Genomic DNA, 9,082 nt, shown 5'->3' with positions numbered 1-9,082 from the left:
TGTCTTTGTTTTTTGGCAAAGGCACCTTCCTTCATGACACAGACAACTTTCAGGAAAGATTTTCAAATGCTTCAAATAAAAAAAAATACAACACCTACACAAAGACCTACTGACTACTGAGCTTGTTTCACCCTTAAGATGATGGTTCATAGCCAAGTCCTTGCTCTGACAGTTTGGAGGGTCAGACTGACGATGGACAAACAAAATTGGTCTCTATCTTCACCCTCTAACAGAAAAAAAAAAAAAATCCACCTTGGAACTTACTCTGAAGATGTCCTGGTCTCACTGAAATGAAGAAAGAAGCCACCCCACAGGCTAGAGCAACATGGTTGGCCAAGCTTCCCACAAAACCAACGGCCGCGTGTCTGAGAGGCTTTCCTTTCACTGGAATAGCTTAAGGATATGTCATCACTGACTCATATCTCATAAACATGATTTACAAAAAAGACTTGGTGTCAGCTGGGTTTTATTAAACTGTAAATTAAAAAAAAAAAAAAACTGCATCCAGAATATCCAACAACTCAACACCCACAAATTCACTGGCTCTCTTCTCCCAACATCTTTTGGTGGTCGGTAACCCTGAGGAAAATATACACCTCATCAACTCCCATCAACCACTCTCTGCACTAAGGAGGCAAGCATCACACTTACGGAATTCCTCACCACAGATACACGTGTGAGCACGTGTGTGCACGCACACCACAGCACAAGCATAAAACACGAGGATTTATATAGTGATTCCAAAGAAAATAAAATGCTACATTTATACATGACAAAGAAAAGAAAAAGTCATGCTATGTCAAGCTAGAAATACACATTTTTAAAAGCCAGACTTGTTACTTAAAAAAAAGGAGAATGCTTTGGCTGAACTTGCCAGGGAGACACAGTGAAAAACTGAAGGAAAATAGGATGCCAGGTCAATGCAATAATTCAATTAAAATGCATTGCTCTGACTCTGGCAACCATTCATTTGCTTGCAGATATCATATAAAACTCTGTTCTCATTGGTTCTCTGAGTTCATGGAAAGTATCACGTCATTTCATTGGATTGTCTTGTACTTTAAATGATTACGTTAAAGGGCTCCTGGGAAGATGGAGAGACACTGAAAACTCTACAGACCTCTTCCCTTTACTTTATATAATAGTGCATATAAAATTATTCAAAAGAAAAGAAGGGTGTGTAATTAGTAGCAGAACCTGAAATAAGTGACCCAAATTCTGCACTTGAGGTTCTAAAAAGCATTTACGCAGCTTCTCACGCCAACGGATGGGCTGGATTTGAGCAACAATGATAATAAGTGATCTAGGATTCACGAAGAGACCCATTTAAGCTATTGTGTTAATAGTGTATTTTATTACAGTAGCAGTACTTGTAACAGACAAATGAAAAAAAAAAGTACAAAGGGAGAAACATGATAGAAATTTATTTTGTGTTCATATAAATCCCCAAATTTATCTTCCTCTCTGGTAGGGAAGACTTTCTAAAACCTGGTCTGCTGTCTTCAATACATGTTTTCCAAAACAATTACAAGAGCCATACGTCTGAAGCTGGAAAAGACGGAAGGAGCATAAGAATGATATGTAGTAGAGTTCTGGGCACCAGGATTGAACAGGATGGACGTGGCACCATTGCTGCACACATAGCACTGGTCAGAGCTCAGTTAGAAATGTCTCCTTGCTGTGTGCTCGGGAGAAAAAGGAAGTGGGTTTGGTAAATAGCTACCCAGTCTCTGCCGCCCAAATTAGAAGAAATCCTCACTTCTGCCATCCCTCGTCTAGTTAGGAGGCACGATAAGTATCACAGTTCCTTTGCATTCAGCATGCAATCGGCGTTTAAGGTAGATTTCCAGTAGTGATTCCAGGGACCGGGCTATCAGGTCCTCCCTAGGGAATCCCTTTTCCGGGGAGTAACAAAAATGGGACTTCCAACCAGTTTACTATGGACAAGGGTTTGGGTACCATAGGTAATAATTACTATGACTCAAAGGTCTTTAGAAGTGATGCGTCATCTCAGAGAACGTCTTTCCATGATTTTTTTTTTTTTTTTACTTTCAAATCCATTTGTATTCAATCGTATGGAAATTCATTCATATACCTTTCCATTTCTTTCAAAAAGCAAGTTACGGAAGCCTATAAAATATCCAGTGAGAAGATGTTAAATCCAGACCTTTAAAAGGTAATATTGACAGTAAAATTAGATGAAGCTAGAGGTGAGGGTATTGCACTTAAGGTATGCACGTGTATCTTTAAAAGAGGGTTAAACTCAGTGTTGTCAATGAGCTCGTTTAATAGCGGCCAAAATAAGGAAGGCAGCCTCCAACGTAAGGCATGTAACTACCTTCCGACCGCACTGGTCTGCTGTGCTCTTTCCTGTCAGAAGCTCCTAGTGTCCCCAAACCCATTAATAATGAGAGCAGAAGAGAACATTGCTGGGGCACATACTTATATGACGGATGAAATCAAGTACTAAGGAGAAAGGGATGATCTGGACAATTATTTCAGCAAGAAGGGAAAAAAGCTTAGCGAGGAAGAGAGAAGGAAAGCTCTGGCGATCTAACTCATTTCATGGTTGGATTAGAAACAAATCACAAGAAGCAAGTTTCTTTTCTTTTTTTTAAAGGAGGGATGTCAGACCCTGTGCTGCCCCCCAGGACTAAACTGGTGAAGAATGGGAACCGAGAATGAGCTGGAGGAGTGCCAAAGTGCACAGAAATCCATAAAAGGGAGCCCAGTGTTGGTGTGTTTGACTAGATGGATATAAATAGAAGATCACAGTATCCGGAATGTTTGAGGAATGTCTTAAGATAACCATGAGGTTCCTGTTGAAAATGGTGGACTTACCTTCCAAAATCTATCAAACCGTAAGAGGAAATAAATATGAGTCAAGTACCAAAAGAAATGGAAATAGTAAACTATCCTCATATTCTTCAAAGAGGTTGAGCATTTCGCCAGAGGGAAAGTACTGTAGGTATTCCACCCTGAGGAAGAGAATACACCCTCTATACATTGAAACCTTTCATTTTAATTTTTAAAAATCTCTTAATTTCCTACGGAAATGGGAACTTAACTAAGAAAGCAACAGAGCAACGGTTCAATAATTTACGGTGTGTTCCCTGAATAAAATATTACGTAGCTGTTAAAATGAACATTGTGGAAACACCACAGCAACAAGTAACTTTGTTTAGCATGCAGGAATACAGGAAAAAGCAAGGGACAAAATGACGTATGCGCTATGATCACCGCAGCGGGAAAAACAGTTGTGGGAAAGAGATAAAAGGAAATTGTGCAAAAATAGTATCTATTGAAGGTGATGGGAATACAGAGGATTTTTTATTTAAGGAGTTTCACTGTTATATTACTGTTTCAATATGAACACATGGAGATGGGCGGGCGGCGGGGGGGGGCGGTGTCAAAGATAAAAATTCTCCCCGACTTCTCGTGTGAACGAGAACTGCAAGCGCCCGGACTGGTGCGAATGTGCGTGTGCGCGCAAAACTGGCCTGGGCCGGTCCTGCTGCCACCGCCAGTGCCCTGACCCATCCTGGCTCAGGTGGCACAGGTGTTGATAGGCGGTGCTCACGACCTGGCTAGGGCATGAAGTGCCCCGTGCTGATCCTGAGTCCCGTGGCCATCGCTTGGGCTTCTGCTCTAGCTTCTTCTCATGCCAGAACCCATGAGAGGGGTGACTCCGTCCTCTGGGCCTCAGTTTCCTCCTGTGGCATTTTGTAAACACATAAGTACCTTACCGGTAGCTACAAAGAGGGACCGCTGCCGAGAGTGGCACAGAACCTGTAAGATGCCATGAAAATGTTTCTGCCTTCTTACTTTATCCTCCCCCGCCTCTTCCTTTGGATCGCTTTCCCTCTCTGTCAATCTCTCTGTCTCTCTCTCTCTCTGTTTCTCTAAGTCTTTATCTCTCTGTGTCTTTGTCGCTCTCTGTGTCTCCTTTTCCCTCCCTCCCTCCCTCCTCCCACACCCCTCTCTTTATCTCCTGCTCTCTCTCCCTCTCACACGCGCACACACAGGCATTTATACACACGCATGCACGCTCTCTGCTCTAGGCACCTTCAGCTCTGCCATTAGTGAGCACGCCTTGCTCTCTCTTGCCTCCAGGAAGCACGTGCTTATTTCATCTTTCAAGTCTCCTCAGGGAACACCGAAACACCCCCTTCTTGTGTCCATCTAATAAGCACTTGAAATGAATACTTTTTGTTTTGCCATTGATAGGACATAAGAATATTGCACTGTGCTTAAACTGTCCTGGATTTCAGATATCCCCACATAGCCTGTGAGACCCGTAACTAGGAAATCTTTGCATTAAGGTATTATCAAAACCCTTTACCAATATTTATCCTATTACTTAAAATAAAATTTATAGATAAACCACAGGGTCCTACTGTATAGCACAGGGAACTATGTTCAACATCCTGTAATAAACCATAATGGCAAAGAATTTGGAAACCAATATATATATATATATATAAAACGGAATCACTCTGCTGTACACCAGAAACTAACACAACATTGTAAATCAACTATACTGCAAAAAGTTATTTTATTTTAAAGGTATTATTTGTTACTAACACCATAATAATAAACCCAAGGAGTTAAACAGAGCAAATTATATTACTATTACCTTTTTACAAATGAGGAAAGTGAGGCCGAGATATACCACGAAAGATGCCTAAGATAAATATCCAACCAATGGCGGAACTGGGCATAGAATTCAGGACTGTCTGAGCCCCAGTCCTAAACTCCCTGTCAGACACTTGTGTCTATCTAACACTGATTCTGATGGTTCCACAAGGTAGGAAGATAAGGTCCACCCCAGTGGTTGTCAAGTCACCAGACGGCAGGGCTCCAGACCATCTGACGAGTGTCTGATGAGTTTCTGACTCAGCAGATTTGGGGCAGGGCCCAGCAACTTGCATTTCTAACACACTTCCCAGGAAATGCAGACGCTGCTGACAACGAGACCACACTTAGAGGACCACTCAATTCTACAAATCTTCTGAGCTGCTTTGTATTAACCACCGGCTTGACACCCATCAGGCCACCAATTCCTTGTGCGTAAACGACATTTTCAAAAATACCATCCTGCACGATTGTAACGGTGCTACACTTTTCCCAATAAGCCTGTCTAAGTTGTAAAATGCCTTAGGAAATTGTGTTTAATGGAGTGCGTGGTGGGGAAGGAGTCGCCAAGCGCTTGGATCTTTGGCCCTCATTAATATTTAGAGCTTCCTGACTCCCGAGGAACGCGGGGCTCAGCGGCCCGGTGGAGGGACACGCCGAAACAGGCAGACCTATTCAGGAAGAAAAACCCGGGCTTATGTGCCCATTGAATGTTAACTCCCTTGAAAAATAAAAATAACACAGAAAGCAATCTTTGCCGGGGGAATAGGTCATTCTAGATTAGGCGAATGTTGTTGTTTCAGGTGGCTAACCTTACTGCTCCCAACCTCCTGAGCTTGGAGTTAAAAAATAAAACCACGAGCCCGAGGGTCAGTCCACAGCACAGTCGTCTGAAGGCAGCACTATGAACGGTAACTTAATACCATGAATTTGGGAGGTTTGCGCTGTGGTCCTCGTACTGCCCAGGAGAACTTAAAAATAAAGCTAACTGCACAGGGAACATGAGCAGTTCGCTGGTTTTCCATCAGGTACCTGGTGGGAGGTGTTTTTTCACCTGTTGTCTCCTGAATGATTATTTGTGGAGGTCAGGGGTACAGTCGTGTGCTGGGTACAGAGGATGGAGGTCGCTTGGCAGAGAGGTGAACCCAGGATGGAAGTTTGGACAAAGTGTATTTGGAAACAGTTGTGCATAATCCATTCATCTGGGACTTTGGCTTCACTGATATAACCTCAGTCACGTGAAACGCTAACCCAGGTAGATGGTCATTCACTGGAGAGCTATCCCAACTGTGCGCCTGTAGGGCCGGCGCCACCAATACTGTCACAGCCGATGTGTTTGCCGAGACAGTTATGACTGCCCCACCAGTCGAATCCAGGATTCAGCTCTGAGAAACCCGACAATCCTGTGACAAGTACAGGGAATAGTCCTCTGGGGGAGAGGGGAGATGTGTACCCCAATAATTCAGTTTGATGGGCTTAATGAGAAGCAAACACACAACTGCAAAACCTGGCTACAGCTGCGCTCTCACAGGCCTCCACATTTAGCCAAGCACCCACACTGTTGGTTTCCCAGGGATGTTAACCTCTGGGACCTTCATTAAGATGCCCAACTATGCTGCCCTCATCAAGTTCTTTGTATTCCATGAATAAGTCTGAAATTTACGGAATATCTTCTGTATACCTAGCATTCTATTAGTGAAATTCCACGATATCATTTCATCTGTGTCAAGACCTTTTTGGTAGATATTATTAGAATCGGTTTCCAAATAAGGAAACTGAAGGATAGGTCTAGTAGTTTACCCAGGGTGAAATGGGGAGTAAGGAGTGGCAACCAGAACCAGTCAAAACACCTTGGTTGATATTTTAGGTGTTGTTCTCTTTGCCCATAATGTTTTATTTTGTTTTGTTTTGTTTTTTCCCACTTTTCTACCAGGGTAACATGGTCTCTTCTTCCAGGGTCTTAGTCCGACGCTATGTCTTCCATGTGACTTTCCTAAACCCATCCACTGATGAAGCAGAGCTGCTTATACTGTTCTCCTCTGTGCCCTTATAGCCCTTTGTATGTGCATTTCTTATTTATCACACTAAGATATTATTTACATGATTATCTTCCTGACTAAAGAAATTTTGCCCTTATTAATTCTTTATAAACATAAAATCTGGTGTTCAGTGAATATTTGTTGAGTCAAACTAAGTTGTATTTATAATTATAACACTGTTCAGAGTTGGCTTCTAATTACATCTACTGAGCAAAATAGTCCCTCAAAAAGGCTTAAGTTTAATTGTGTACCATCTAAATATGGCAGACCCAGGGGTGCTATCACATGGAATCCCCTTTCAAGTCACTGACTTCCACTGGATGTGACCCAAATGGAAAGCAGGAGCCTGGAAGTCAGGGACAAGCTGAATGGTGACCACTTATGGGTCCACTGTTGGGGAGTGGCCCTCACAGGGACAGCAACTGGTATGTATAATACACACGGTGTTTCCACCTGTTATCGTAGAGTCCTGTGTGATGCTCAACACAGCCCCGGAATGCAGATCGTAGCATCTCTCTTTTACATGTGAGAACATTGAAGTTCACGGATGTTAAATAAATCATCAAACGTCACATAGCAAATATGTAACAAGAGTGTGACTTTAATCCAGGTTTTTACCAGCCCTCACACTTCCTAATAAACAATTCTGTCTTGAATAAAATGCAAGCCTAAACAACAGGATCCACTGTGTTAGCAAAAAGAAACAAAAAATCGTAGTGTGAATACCAGGTGGCAAAGAGTAGATCCAATCAAGAGCCTCGGAACTTTAAGATACCCGGCTTCTCAACTGGTCTGTCTTGCATGCTAGCAAAGTAGCACTGGCCAAAAAATTTACCTGATGGAAGCCTCCATTTTCTTTTGGAAACTTTACTAAACAGAGATAATCATCTGAGTCCTTCTTTCCTTAGAGACATATACGTAGCTGGTGCACGTGAAACCTCCTAGTAACCTATAGAACCTTCTAGAAATCCAAGGGGCCATTACAGGTATTTTAATCTGTAATTGGGGAACAGTCAGATTGATTGGGACAGTCACAGTTCAATCATTTAATTATAAATAAAAAATTCATTTACCCAAAGCCCCTCAAGGGAAATACTTTGACTTCTTTGCAGAGTCTCTTCAGTACCTTTAAATTGCATCAAGCACGTGAAGTGAATAGGCCTTTGCTAAATTTGAGAGAGGAGAAGGTTCTGGACGTTTTGTATAAGACTGAGACTAGATTTTCTAGAAGAGGAGCAATATACTGGCAAGTGTGCGCCCCACTGAAATGTGGCGAGGGTAGCCCAGTGATCTGTTCTCCTCGAGTCCAAGGTTCTCACCAGCCATTGCCCCTCCTTCCCATGCAGAAGAGTATCTCTGCCTCTGCTTTCTGTGGTAGCTGGACCCAAGTAAACATTCTATGGGTCTCAGGCGACCCTGGAGTCTGGGATTAGGAAACCACAGCTTTGCTCACTGGGTTTTCCTTCTGATGGCTCCTGAGTTAACACCATAGAACCTTGGTCTCTCCAGATCACAGGCCACAGAGGTGCATCAAAGTGTTTGTCTGTTTATTGTTTAAACAGAGGAGTGATTGATGAGAGATTTGTTTTTAAAAAAAATCCGGAAATTTTGTGCAAGATATCTCAGAATGAAAGGAGCCATGAATAGAAAAGCTGTTTATGAGGGTTTCATGACACAGTGCAGTTTTAAAAGAGAAGAAAAAACTCATGATAACACCAAATGTATGGTGTGGGAGAGTTAATGACCAGACTAAGAAAGAAGGATTAGGTCATGGAAGGTACTGAGAGAATTTAAGCACTTAGTAATGTTGAGTTTGAGGACCTGTTGCAAGTACAGATACAGATGTCTATCAGATAATTAGATATATGCAGTATACAGTTCAGGGAAAATGCTGGACTGGTGATTAAAACATGCACATGTACACACATACACACAAAACTCAGAGTAATCCAACACCAGGAAAGCAAGGAGATACAGCATGAAATACAATAGGTATCACAGAGATTACAAGAGCATTAAGTTGACTCTTCAGGTCTTAATCGTAAATGAATATATGCTTTGCTAACGTTAATCATGTTTACTAAACACAATATAAAGTTTTCACAAATTGTGCTTATAATTAAGACATAGTCATATGTTCACATTTCATTTCCAGGTTGGCAAAGACCATAGTCCATTATTTCTTAAGCTAGGTAGCAGGTTCATGAGGGTTTTTATTATTATTCTTTTATACAGATATTATCCCTTAAATTGTACATAAACATTATGTATATTCCTCTATATATATTATATTTCAAAATAATTTTAAAATCCCAGGTACATAGTATCAAAACTGAGAAGAAATTTATTCACATCTTAATTCTATTAGGCAGGTGAGGATGAGATGATTCGATCCACTATTTCAAATG

The sequence above is a fragment of the Lipotes vexillifer genome, unplaced genomic scaffold, assembly GCF_000442215.2.
Source record: "Lipotes vexillifer unplaced genomic scaffold, Lipotes_vexillifer_v1.1 scaffold390, whole genome shotgun sequence".
NCBI lineage: Eukaryota > Metazoa > Chordata > Mammalia > Artiodactyla > Lipotidae > Lipotes > Lipotes vexillifer.
Note: the sequence above shows the minus strand (reverse complement) of the source record.